Raw genomic sequence first — 12,875 nt, 5'->3', positions numbered from 1 at the left:
CCACATTTACCCCCAAACCTCCCAGGATTTCCACATTTACCCCCAAACCTCCCAGGATTTCCAGCATTTACCCCCAAACCTCCCAGGATTTCCACATTTACCTCCAAACCTCCCAGGATTTCCACATTTACCCCCAAACCTCCCAGGATTTCCAGCACTGACCCCCAAACCTCCCAGGATTTCCAGCACTGACCCCCAAACCTCCCAGGATTTCCAGCACTGACCCCCAAACCTCCCAGGATTTCCACATTTACCCCCAAACCTCCCAGGATTTCCACATTTACCCCCAAACCTCCCAGGATTTCCACATTTACCTCCAAACCTCCCAGGATTTCCAGATTTACCTCCAAACCTCCCAGGATTTCCACATTTACCCCCAAACCTCCCAGGATGTCCACATTTACCTCCAAACCTCCCAGGATTTCCACATTTACCCCCAAACCTCCCAGGATTTCCAGCACTGACCCCCAAACCTCCCAGGATTTCCACATTTACCTCCAAACCTCCCAGGATTTCCACATTTACCCCCAAACCTCCCAGGATTTCCACATTTACCTCCAAACCTCCCAGGATTTCCAGCACTGACCCCCAAACCTCCCAGGATTTCCACATTTACCTCCAAACCTCCCAGGATTTCCACATTTACCCCCAAACCTCCCAGGATTTCCACATTTACCTCCAAACCTCCCAGGATTTCCACATTTACCTCCAGACCTCCCAGGATTTCCACATTTACCCCCAAACCTCCCAGGATTTCCACATTTACCCCCAAACCTCCCAGGATGTCCACATTTACCCCCAAACCTCCCAGGATTTCCACATTTACCCCCAAACCTCCCAGGATTTCCACATTTACCCCCAAACCTCCCAGGATGTCCACATTTACCTCCAAACCTCCCAGGATTTCCACATTTACCCCCAAACCTCCCAGGATTTCCACATTTACCCCCAAACCTCCCAGGATTTCCAGCACTGACCCCCAAACCTCCCAGGATTTCCACATTTACCTCCAAACCTCCCAGGATTTCCACATTTACCCCCAAACCTCCCAGGATTTCCACATTTACCTCCAAACCTCCCAGGATTTCCACATTTACCTCCAAACCTCCCAGGATTTCCACATTTACCTCCAAACCTCCCAGGATTTCCACATTTACCCCCAAACCTCCCAGGATTTCCACATTTACCCCCAAACCTCCCAGGATTTCCACATTTACCTCCACACCTCCAGGATTGTTCCAGATTTACCTCTGAGATATTTCCCAGATTTATGTCCAAACTTCTGATTTTTTTCCAAATTTACCTCCAAACCACTGAGGTTTTTCCCAGATTTACCTCTGAGATATTTCCCAGATTTACCCCCAAACCTCCGAGGTTTTTCCCAGATTTTCCTCTGAGATTTTTCCCAATTTACCTCCAAACCACTGAGGTTTTTCCTGGACTGACCTCCAAACCTCCAAGATTTTTCCCAGGTTTACCTCCAGACCTCCAGGATTTTTCCAGGATTTACCTCAGATTTTTCCCAGGTTCACCTCCAAACCTCTGATTTTTTTCCAAATTTACCTCCAAACCACTGAGGTTTTTATCAGATTTACCTCTGAGATATTTCCCACATTTACCTCCAAACCACCAAGACTTTTCCCAGATTTACCACTGAGATTTTTCCCAATTTACCTCCAAACCTCCCAGGTTTTCCCCAGATTTACCTGCAAACCTCCAAGTTTTTTCCCTGATTTACCTCTCAGATTTTTTTCCAGATTTACCCCCAAACCTCCAAGATTTTTCCAGGATTCACCTCCAAAACACCAAGGTTTCTCCCAGATTTACCTCCAAACCTCCAAGATTTTCCCCAGATTTACCTCTGAGATTTTCCCCATATTCTCCTCTGAGATTTTTCCAGGATTTACCTCTGAGATTTTTCCAGGATTTACTTCTGAGATTTTTCCTGGATTTACCTCTGAGATTTTTCCTGTATTTACCTCTGAGATTTTTCCTGGATTTTCCTCTTGAGTTTTTCCCCAGATTTTCCTCTGGGATTTTTCCAGGATTCACCTCTGAGATTTTCCCCAGATTCTCCTCTGAGATTTTTCCTGTATTTACCTCTGAGATTTTTCCTGTATTTACCTCTGAGATTTTTCCTGGATTTTCCTCTTGAGTTTTTCCCCAGATTTTCCTCTGGGATTTTTCCAGGATTTACCTCTGAGATTTTCCCCAGATTCTCCTCTGAGATTTTTCCTGTATTTACCTCTGAGATTTTTCCTGGATTTTCCTCTTGAGATTTTCCCCAGATTTTCCTCTGAGATTTTTCCAGGATTCACCTCTGAGATTTTTCCCCGATTCACCTCCAAACCACCAAATTTTTGCCAAACCACCTCTCCCAAACCAGCCCTGGAGTCTCCCAAGTTTTCTGAACCTCTGGGAAATGTGGATCCCTGATCCCAGCACTCCTGTCTCTCTCTCTGATTTCTGATTTACTCCTTACATTCTCTGCCTCATTATCCCAGCCCCGAGCATCTGAGCCTTTCCAGAGCCTCCAAGGGAGCATTAACTCTCCAAATCTCCTGTGTGTGAGCACCATTTGTGGTGCAAACCCAAATCCCATGCTCCACATTCACCATTTTTAGGGATACCTATGACACCAACTCACAGTTCCCCTTTTACAGTTTTTTTTTGGGTTTTTTTTTTTTTGGGGGGGGGGGGGATTTATGACCATTCCTACAGACAATTCCTATTTCTGCATTGCCAGGATAGAGGGAATCAGCTCTTCCCTGCCTGTTGCTGAATATCTTCATGTCAGCCCAATTTAAGATTATTTTCCCCATTCCAAGAGGGACTTTAATTCCATTTTAACACTCCCAGCCACTCCACAAGCTCATTAATGCTCTTTACTGCACAGAGTCCTTCAGCCTGTGGCAAAACATTCCAAATTCCGTGATTTCTTTTTTTTTTTTTTTTTTTTTTTTTTTGTATTAAGGTGTGAAAAACTCTCTTCTGGTGCTCTCTGGAAATATTTCTCACCTTTGGAATAATACTGGAGAGAGGCAGAGAGCTGAAAATAGCAGCAGCTGCCATAGGCCAGGATGGAGTTGTGTTGTCAGTCATGGGAACAGAAATCCAATTCCACCTGCAGATGAGAATTCCCAAAATAGAAGAGGGCTTGTCAACCACCAGAGGAGATGCATTGTGTGCATCCCTGGTGCAGGAAAAAAAAAAAAGGAAAAAAATAAAAAAGGAAAAGAGAAAAAGAAATAGAAAAAAAAAATAAAATCCACGTTTTTCAGCAGTTCAGAAAAGTTGGGAGAGTCCCAGGGCTGGTTTGGGAGAGGTGGTTTGGTTAAAATTTGGTGGTTTGGAGGTGAAGCTGGGAAAAATCTCAGAGGTAAATCCTGGAAAAATCTCAGAGGTAAATACAGGAAAAGTCTCAGAGGTTTGGGGGTAAATCTGGGGAAAAAAACTTGGAGGTAAATCTGGAAAAAAGTCTCGGTGGTTTGAAGGTAAATCTGGGAAAAATCTCAGAGGTAAATCTGGGAAAAACCTCAGAGGTAAATCTGGGGAAAATCCTGGAGGTTTGGAGGTAAATTGGGAAATATCTCAGTGTTTTGGAGATAAATCTGGGAAAAATCTCAGAGGTTTGGAGATAAACTGGGAAAAAAATCAGAGGTTTGGAGGTGAACCTGGGAAAAATCTCAGAGGTAAATCCTGGAAAAATCCTGGAGGTTTGGAGATAAATCCAGGAAAAATCTCAGTGGTAAATCTGGGAGAAACCTCAGTGTTTTGGAGGTAAACTGGGAAGTATCTCAGTGTTTTGGAGATAAATCTGGGAAAAATCTCAGAGGTAAATCTGGGAAAAATCTCAGTGGTTTGGAGGTAAATTTGGAAAAAAATCAGAAGTTTGGAGATAAATCTGGGAAATATCTCAGTGGTAAATCTGGAACAATCCTGGAGGTGTGGAGGTAAATGTGGAAATCCTGGGAGGTTTGGAGGTCAGTGCTGGAAATCCTGGGAGGTTTGGGGGTAAATGTGGAAATCCTGGGAGGTTTGGAGGTAAATGTGGAAATCCTGGGAGGTTTGGAGGTAAATGTGGAAATCCTGGGAGGTTTGGAGGTAAATGTGGACATCCTGGGAGGTTTGGGGGTAAATGTGGAAATCCTGGGAGGTTTGGGGGTAAATGTGGAAATCCTGGGAGGTTTGGAGGTAAATGTGGACATCCTGGGAGGTTTGGAGGTAAATGTGGACATCCTGGGAGGTTTGGAGGTAAATGTGGAAATCCTGGGAGGTTTGGGGGTAAATGTGGAAATCCTGGGAGGTTTGGGGGTAAATGTGGAAATCCTGGGAGGTTTGGAGGTAAATGTGGAAATCCTGGGAGGTTTGGAGGTAAATGTGGAAATCCTGGGAGGTCTGGAGGTAAATGTGGAAATCCTGGGAGGTTTGGAGGTAAATGTGGAAATCCTGGGAGGTTTGGAGGTCAGTGCTGGGGAAGGCTGGCTGCAATTGCAGAGGGATTCTCCCGGGGCCGTTCTGGCAGCCCGGGGAAGGTGGGAGCGCCTCCAGGGCCGGGAGAGCGCTCGGGGAAGGTCGCTGCAGGGGCAGAAGTTTTCCCGGGAGGCCGAACGGAGCTGGGGAGGAAATGGATTCACAGCCAAGGCAGGGGGGGCTGCTCTGCTTCCCGGAATTCCAGCTCTCCTGAGCCACTCCGGCTCCAAACTCTCCGTGCCCAACATTTCCCTGCGGCTTCACAAGCCGTGCAGCCTCTGCTGCAGCTGCTTTTTCTGCTTTTTCTCCCCCAAACTTCCCCGAATTCCAGCACTCGCATCCACACTGACCCACTCCAGGCAGCTCCTCCTGACATTCCCAACGCGTGGGAATCACGGCGGCTCCACTCCTGCCCTTCCCTCCCCTCTGCAATTCCCCAAAAATCCCTTCCCAGCTCAGCCACTCCAACCGGGATCAATTCAATTCCACTCGACATTCCTGAGCCAACAATTCCTTGTCCTCCACAGGGCTGGAGGGAAAAAATTATTCCCCAAAAGCCACGGAAAAAATTATTCCCCAAAAGTCCCTAAATTGGTGCTGCCCCATGAGCAATCCCTGGAGCCACCCAGATCCAAATTCCAGCAGCTCCCGCTGGAAAAACATGGAATTTTTAATTTTACCTCCATGAAAATTGCTGTGGGTAATCCCTACAAAGTGAAGGTGCTGCTTGGCATGGGCAGGGTTAAACCTCTGGATATGAAATGCTGGTAAAGGAATTTGGATTGCAGCTCTGCTGATGTAAATCCCCCAAAATTCCAGGATTTTGCTGCTTTTCCTAGAAAAGTTTGCAGCAAGGCCCTGTGGAGCACTGACAGGGAATGGGTTTGGCTCAGGGATGTTGTTGGGAATGCTGTGGAGTCACCAAAGTGGGATTCAAAGGAGGATTTGGGCTGGAAAAGAGCTCTGGGATCACCAAATCCAGGCTGTGCCCGATGGGCACCGTGTCACCAGCCCAGAGCTCCTGGGACACCTCCAGGAATTCCTGGGACACCTCCAGGGGATCCTGGGACACCTCCAGGAGATCCTGGGACACCTCCAGGGGATCCTGGGACACCTCCAGGGGATCCTGGGACACCTCCAGGAATTCCTGGGACACCTCCAGGGGATCCTGGGACACCTCCAGGAATTCCTGGGACACCTCCAGGAATTCCTGGGACACCTCCAGGAGATCCTGGGACACCTCCAGGAATTCCTGGGACACCTCCAGGAGATCCTGGGACACATTTCCACGAGGCACAACAACCCTTTCCATGAGGAAATTCCTGCTCTTCTCCCACCTGGAACACCCTGAGGCCGTTCCCTCCTGTCCTGGTGTCCCCTGGGGTCCCCCCTGGCTGTCCCCTCCTGTTGGGGACTTGGGGAGATTGGGAATGTCCCCCCTGATCCTGATTTTCTCCAGGCTGAGCCCCTTCCCAGCTCAATCAGGAATTCTTTAGCCTCTTCCCAAAAATTCTCCATTCCTTTCCCAGATCTCTCAGTTCTCAAGCACTTGTCCAGGAATTCTCCATCCCCTTTCCCAGCTCTCTCAGGAATTCTCCATCCCCTTTCCCAGCTCCCTCAGGAATTCTCCTGCCCTTTCCCAGCTCCCTCAGGAATTCTCCATCCCCTTTCCCAGCTCTCTCAGGAATTCTCCTGCCCTTTCCCAGCTCCCTCAGGAATTCTCCATCCCCTTTCCCAGCTCCCTCAGGAATTCTCCTGCCCTTTCCCAGCTCCCTCAGGAATTCTCCAGCCCTTTCCCAGCTCCATTTCCATTTTTTCACCCCTCCAGGAAAGAGGGATTCCCTCAGAGGAGCAGGGAATGCTCATCCCGGGGATGCAGGAGCACCAGGAGCCAGCTCAGCTCAGTGGAGCAGGAGAAACTTGTGGGGAGATAAAGACATATCTGTGATCACACTGCTGCCTGTGCCAGAACTTCTGCTGGCAATGTCTGCATTGTGGATTTGTTTCCCAAAAAAAAAAAAAAAAAACCCAAAAAAAAAAACCACCCAGCGTGCTGCACAGCTCCAAGCTGATGGACAGACATCCCTGGTCTGGAAAATCATGGAATGGTTTGGGTTGGAAAAGTCCATCCCTGTGCCAAGGCAGGGACACTTTCTCCCATTCCCAACCTGGGACAATTCCAGGGAACACCTGGCATTTGTAGGGAAAGCTGCACCTGGATTTAAATTGGAAGGGAAAGTACTGATCCTAAAAAAGCCAAAGGATCAGGATCCCATAATCCAAACGATGGGAATGGCAAGGTTTAATTGGGATTAGTTCAATTAATGACAGCAGCAGGATTCCCTGGATGCTCCCCACAGCACTCGTGGATTGCAGGAAAAATGAATTCCCAAGGCTTCACCCAGGAGTGTGGAGCTCCTTGGATCCCTGGAAATGGAAAACCTGGAGCTTCCTGCACCCCCAGAACTGCAGAGACCCCACTTAGGGACAGAATTCCCCAGCTGGAAACACAACCAGAAACTCTCAGCCTTACCAAAAGGTCTCGTTTTAATTAAAAAAAAAACAAAAAAAAAAACAAAACAACAAAAAAAAGGAAATAAAGAGTCCCCCAGGCCTTGCTTTTCTCCCTGATAGAAAAGTTTGATGAAAATTCCCAACGTTTGTTTTGGGAATTGCACCACAACTGCTCGGAGGAGCAGCTGGGCCAGGTCAGGATTTATGGAGCATAAACAAAAAGAGAAGTAACTCAGAGTGGAGGAAATGAAAAAAGAAGGGGAAAAAAAAAAAAACCACAAAAACCATCCCAAAAGCAGCTCCAGAGAAATCTTCCTGCAGTTCCCAAGCTCGGGATGAGCTTGCAGGGGTTAAACCACACCAGGAAAGTTGAAATCTGGTTCATTTTTCTAACAGCACATGAGGCAGAAATGGACAAAATGCCTCTAGGGCTGGAAAATAAAATAATAATAATAATAATAATAATAATAAACACCTTTCCAAACTATTCTATGGATTTATAAATAGATTTTTTTTAATTTATTTTTTGTTTCCAGAAGGGACAAATTTGGAATAAAACAAAAAAGGTTGTTTTTTTTGGGGGGGGGGGGGGGAAATCTCCTTCCTTCTGGAATCAGGGCCCTTTTCCTGCTCCTCCATTCCCATTAGGAGTGAGATTATTAACAAATAATTCTGTTTTCCTCTTTGCTTTCTGAAATATGAAAATAAAACCGGGGCTGCTGAGGTTTCTTGGCTTTTGCAGCTTCTGAAAAGTCACTAAAAATCCACCTTTAAGTGGAAATTCGGGAATGTTTTCAGCTCTACACACCCAACCCAGGCTGAAGGACTTTAAAACTCCTCCTCGTCTGTCAGGAGGGGGAAAAAACACAGGAGAAATTATGAAAAAGCACAACCCTTAACTAAATTTCCTGTTTTGTGTCTCGGCGTTAACAGCGTGCCCGAATTTCCTCTTTTTTTTTTTTTTTCTTTTATTTTTTTTTCTTTTATTTTTTTTTTTAATTTTTTTATTTTGTCCTTAACGTCACAGCCAATCCCTACCCACCCATTCCACAAAATCCTAACCCTGAACTGCTGGAATGATCAGATCCAGGAAAAATCCAGCTCCTTTACACCCCTTAAAACAAAAATTAAACCTCCCTCAGAGCCCCCACCAGCAAAAATACACTGAATTAAACTAATTCATCCTCATCAGCACTTCAGATTTATTATTATTTTTTTTTTAATTAATTGATGGTTTCTCAGATATTTTTGGAGGAGGAAAAAGATATTTTGGAGCAGGATTGTGCAAGACACGAGGTTTAAAAAGGGCTTTTTTTGGGGGTTTTTTTTTTGGTTTTTTTTTTTTGTTTTTTTGGTGGTGGTGGTGGGGAGAAAAAGATTTAAACTCCAGAGTTTCACTTTGAGAAAGTCCAAATGCCACCGTGGTTTGGGGCACAATGGTTCCTTTGTCCCCTGGTTCTCATCCAGGCCCTTTTTGGCAAAACCAAGCAGCAAGAGATGATAACAGGGAGGGGGCACCAAAAAGCAAGGCCTGGGCTCTGCCAGTTCTCTGAATCCCAGCAATTTATTGTCAAGTACAAATTAAGTGGGTAAATCTCAGACTAATTAATATTTAGGACAAAGCTCTCTCTCCCAGCTTTGATTTTTTTTTGGGTTTTTTTTTTTTCTTTTTATTTTTGTCTGAATGTGACAATGGGCAGGCAGGGAGCTGGATTTATGTTTTTAGTTCTGTTTCCCTTCCCAGTTTGGGGGAAAGCCAGAGGAGAGGAAGATAAAGGAGAAAAAAAAATAAATAAATAAATTTAAAAACACCTGGCAACATCTGGAAATCCAGAATCCAGCTCTACACAGAAGATTTCTGTGGCTAAACCACTCCAGGAATCCCAGGATTTTGGAATTAGAGGTTTCCACCACCCCAAGAATTCCAGGATATTGGAATGAAGAGATTTCCACCACTCCAGGAATTCCAGGATTGTGGAATTAGAGGTTTCCACCACTCCTGGAATCCCAGGAAATTGGAATTAAGAGATTTCCACCACTCCAGGAATTCCAGGATATTGGAATTGGAGGTTTCCACCACCCCAAGAATTCCAGGATATTGGAATGAAGAGATTTCCACCACTCCAGGAATTCCAGGATTGTGGAATTAGAGGTTTCCACCACTCCTGGAATCCCAGGAAATTGGAATTAAGAGATTTCCACCACTCCAGGAATTCCAGGATATTGGAATTAAGAGATTTCCACCACTCCAGGAATTCCAGGATATTGGAATTAAGAGATTTCTACCACTCCAGGAATTCCAGGATATTGGAATTAAGAGATTTCTACCACTCCAGGAATTCCAGGATATTGGAATTAAGAGATTTCCACCACTCCAGGAATTCCAGGATATTGGAATTGGAGGTTTTCACCACTCCAAGAATTCCAGGATTGTGGAATTAGAGGTTTCCACCACTCCTGGAATCCCAGGAGATTGGAGCAACCAGAGTTTTCCACCTCAAAGCTCAAGTGTGAGATCTTTACATCAAGGCCAGGTTGGAATTCTGGGCCTTGGAGCAACCTGGGAGAGTGGAAGATGTCCCTGCCCGTGCCTGGATGGGATTTAAGGTCCCTCCAACCCAAACCATTCCAGGATTTTTGGTGACCTCAACTCCTCTGGTATCTCACGAAAATGAGGAAAACAACACCGGATCTACAACCTCAGGCAGGTCCCTCACTTCTCTCACACCAGCACAGGCACCAGATTTTAGAAATGTATAAATTTTACACATCACTTTCCCCCCCACCTCCCCCCCCATTTTCCAGGCACAAGAATCCCCAAACAATCACAAAATTCCCCCCTGCTTTTCCAGGTTTTTGGGTCATCCACCCCTTTTCCCCACCCCTCTGCCAGCTCTGCTGCTCTTCCAGAGCTGCACAAATCCAACCAAACCATCCCATCTTTTCACCCTGAGCTCATTTTTAAGGCTGAAAAGTGAAGAAAATGATTTTTTTTTTAAAATGCCAGCTCCAGCTCTGTGCTCACCATCTCCTCCTGAGAGTGCCCAAACAGCTTCCCCCACCCTCTGGCCACTGGACAAGTGGCCACTTGGAGCCCTCGATGAACCAGAGCGTTCCCAGGGTGATTATTCCAGACCTGGAGCTGATCCAGCCCTGGCTCTAACAGGGCAGGGACAGCCACGATCCCCTACCAGCAAGGAAGCTGCCATAAAATCAGGAAGCTGCCATAAAATCAGGAAGCTGCCATAAAATCAGCTTTTTCCAAGTGCATCCAGTTCCTCTGGAGGAGGAAGGGCAGGGATGAGAAGCAGGGTCCCTCGTTAGCCTAACGAGCTCCAGGGCACGAGGCAGGGAAAGGGATGAGGGAAGGGACAAAGCTCCGTGTCCCTTGTCACAGGCTCCCCTTCAGAGCAGGATCAACCTCCCCAGGGTAGCTCTGGATGTGGGAATTCCTTCCTGAATTCCTTCCAGGGCAGCCAGGGGTGAGATGGGAACAGCAGGAAAACGGGAATGGGCATCAAAACTGTGTCAATCACGGCAGGCACACAAAAGAGCCATTTCCATTCGTGTCCCAGCCACAGATGGCAGGAGAAAACCTCTGGGACAAGCAGCTCTGTTCAATTGTATTGATCTGCATTTTCTTGGGGGGGTGCTTGGCCTGTTTTTCCCCCACAAAAGAACTGGAGAAATGGTGGTTACAGAGTCACAAATTCCCACAAATGGATTTGTTTTATGGTCACGGAGCTGAAACCTCAAGGATATCCCACACAGCAGGGACACAAAGACCTGTGGAACCTGCTGGGGATGGAGGCCTGAGCCCAGCTCTGAGAAGCCACTGGGCTCTGAAAAGCTGAAGAAAACCAAGAAATCAACTAAAAGGCCTCAAGTTTACTCAGACTAAACACGGAGTTGCTGACCCTTTGTGGTCTGTCACACACCAGGTTTTCTCCTGGTAGGAATCACCTCCATCGGGTGCATCCAGAGCAGCGTCACGAGAAGCTCACAAAGCTGGAGAGTGCCAGTTTTCCCAAAAAAAAACCACCCCAATTTAGCCACAATAAACTTCTTCCAAACAGCAGCGGAGGTGTCTCAGACGCGGCTCCAGCCCAGCCTGTTTGGCTTTGGTTTAAGGCCACACCTGATGGCCACAGCCCAGCACGGAGGAAAACCCCAGATTTACCCCCACAGCTCCAACCCCTGCTTCCCTGCACTTCCCCAACTCCTCAAGGACGCCCAGCTCCCCATTCCACACCTCTAATTGGAAGTGAGGAGCAGGAGACAGATTTACAGATTTCTCTCTCTCTCTCTCTCTCTCTCCCTTTGTCTGCGGCACCCACTTCCCTCCTCTACACCTCAATAACACAAAACCCAGATCCTGCAGCCACCCCTCCTTTACGTAACCCACACAATTCCCCGATGCCTCCCAAATCCTGCCAGGATCCAGAGGGATCCCATGGCTGTTCCCTGCTCCTCTCCACACCAACCCACCCTCAACTCGCACGCGGCAAACAAACAAGTAAATTCTGTGATGTTCCGTGTCCTGCCGAGCTCCCAACCTCCTTTTTCACCCCCAAAACAGGCTCAGGTTCACCATTAAGTCACCCAACTTGCCAGGCAGGTGGCACTGAGCCACGACAAGGGACGGTCGGGATGGATGAGGGGTAAGGATGTTCCTCACCATCCCACCGCGCCCTCAGCGCCAGCCACCCCCCTCTGCCCCCCGTCCACTCAATTCCTTCACCCAAAAACCAGGAGACCACCCCCCCGCGAACACCCCCACGTCATTTCCTCACCCTGAGCCTTGTGCCCGAATCCCCCCCCAGTGATGCGACCCCCACGGGGACCCCCCGAGCTGCTCACCCCAATCCCCCCCACCCCGTGCGGGGCTCCAGCACCCCAAACCCTCCCCTTCCCTCCCCCCAGCACCCCCAAACCCCCACCCCAGCCTCCCCCCAGACCTGCCCAGGGCTTCTCTTGTCCCGCCCCCCGCTCCTGCCCAGCTTCCCCCGAGCCCTCCCGGTGCTCCGTCCCCAGTGCCCCGCACACCCCCAGCCCTCCCGGAGCCCCCCGACCCCAGCCCCCTCCCGGCCCTGTCCGGAGCCCCCCACATCCCCTCCTCCTTTCCAGAACCTCTCCCCGGGCTCCTCGGGCCCCTCGCCCCTCTGTCCCAGCCCAGACCCCCTCACCCCCCCCCCAGAGCCCCCTCGAGCCTCCCCGGGCTCCTCCGGCCCAGCCCCACCCCCCCGCCCCGGCCGGAGAGGGGCCCCGGGCAGGGCCGCGCCGGAGCGGGGACTCTGCCAAGCCGCGGCCTGAGCCGGCCGGGCGTCCCCTCCCCGCTGTCCCCGGCCGTCCCGCCCCGTTCGCGGCGGTTCCTCACCGGTACCGGCGGGAGCGGGCGCGGCGGGCGCGGAGCGGAGCCGCCGCCTCAGACACCGCGCGGTGCAACGCACCCTGCTGGCCCGCGGGCGGTGCGGGCCCCGCCTCCCCGCGCATGACGGACAGCGGCGGCATCCAATGGGAGCGCGCGAAGCGCGGAGCGCCGGGGAGATCCGGCCGGGGGGCGGGGTCGGGAGCGGCCGCCAAGTTCGGTTGCGGCGGCGGCGCGGAGGGAGGGCGGGGAGGGGGCGTGGCCATCGGAGGAGCGGCGGGAGGAGTGACCAATCAGCGCGAGGGGTGGGAAACGGGGCGTGGCTGTGGGACCCCGCTCATTAATATTAATGAGGTGGGCGGAGCACGTGGCGGCCGGGGCGCGAGGCGCCGGGACGGGACACCCCCGGGATCCCCGGTCGGTGACGTCCCCTGGGTCCCCCGGAGCCCCTCGAGGTCTCCCCGAGATCCCCCGGGCTGTGTTCATCTGGAGCCCTCGGTGCAGCCTGACCGGAGCCCCG

General features: G+C 49.7%; 1 protein-coding gene across 1 annotated transcript in view; it reads right to left on the bottom strand.

The window, feature by feature from the left end:
- Window positions 1–12,472, bottom strand: part of GNG7 (G protein subunit gamma 7) — a 62,154-nt gene extending 49,682 nt beyond the window's left edge. The window contains exon 1 of the mRNA XM_062510391.1: window positions 12,365–12,472. The gene's annotated coding sequence lies outside the window, so the exon portion shown is untranslated. The remainder of the gene's footprint in view (window positions 1–12,364) is intronic.
- Window positions 12,473–12,875: the final 403 nt, after the last annotated feature.

The sequence above is a fragment of the Cinclus cinclus genome, chromosome 28 (assembly GCF_963662255.1).
Source record: "Cinclus cinclus chromosome 28, bCinCin1.1, whole genome shotgun sequence".
Classification (NCBI taxonomy): domain Eukaryota; kingdom Metazoa; phylum Chordata; class Aves; order Passeriformes; family Cinclidae; genus Cinclus; species Cinclus cinclus.
The sequence above is the reverse complement of the archived record's forward strand: the minus strand, read 5'-3'. Positions and strand labels throughout refer to the sequence as shown.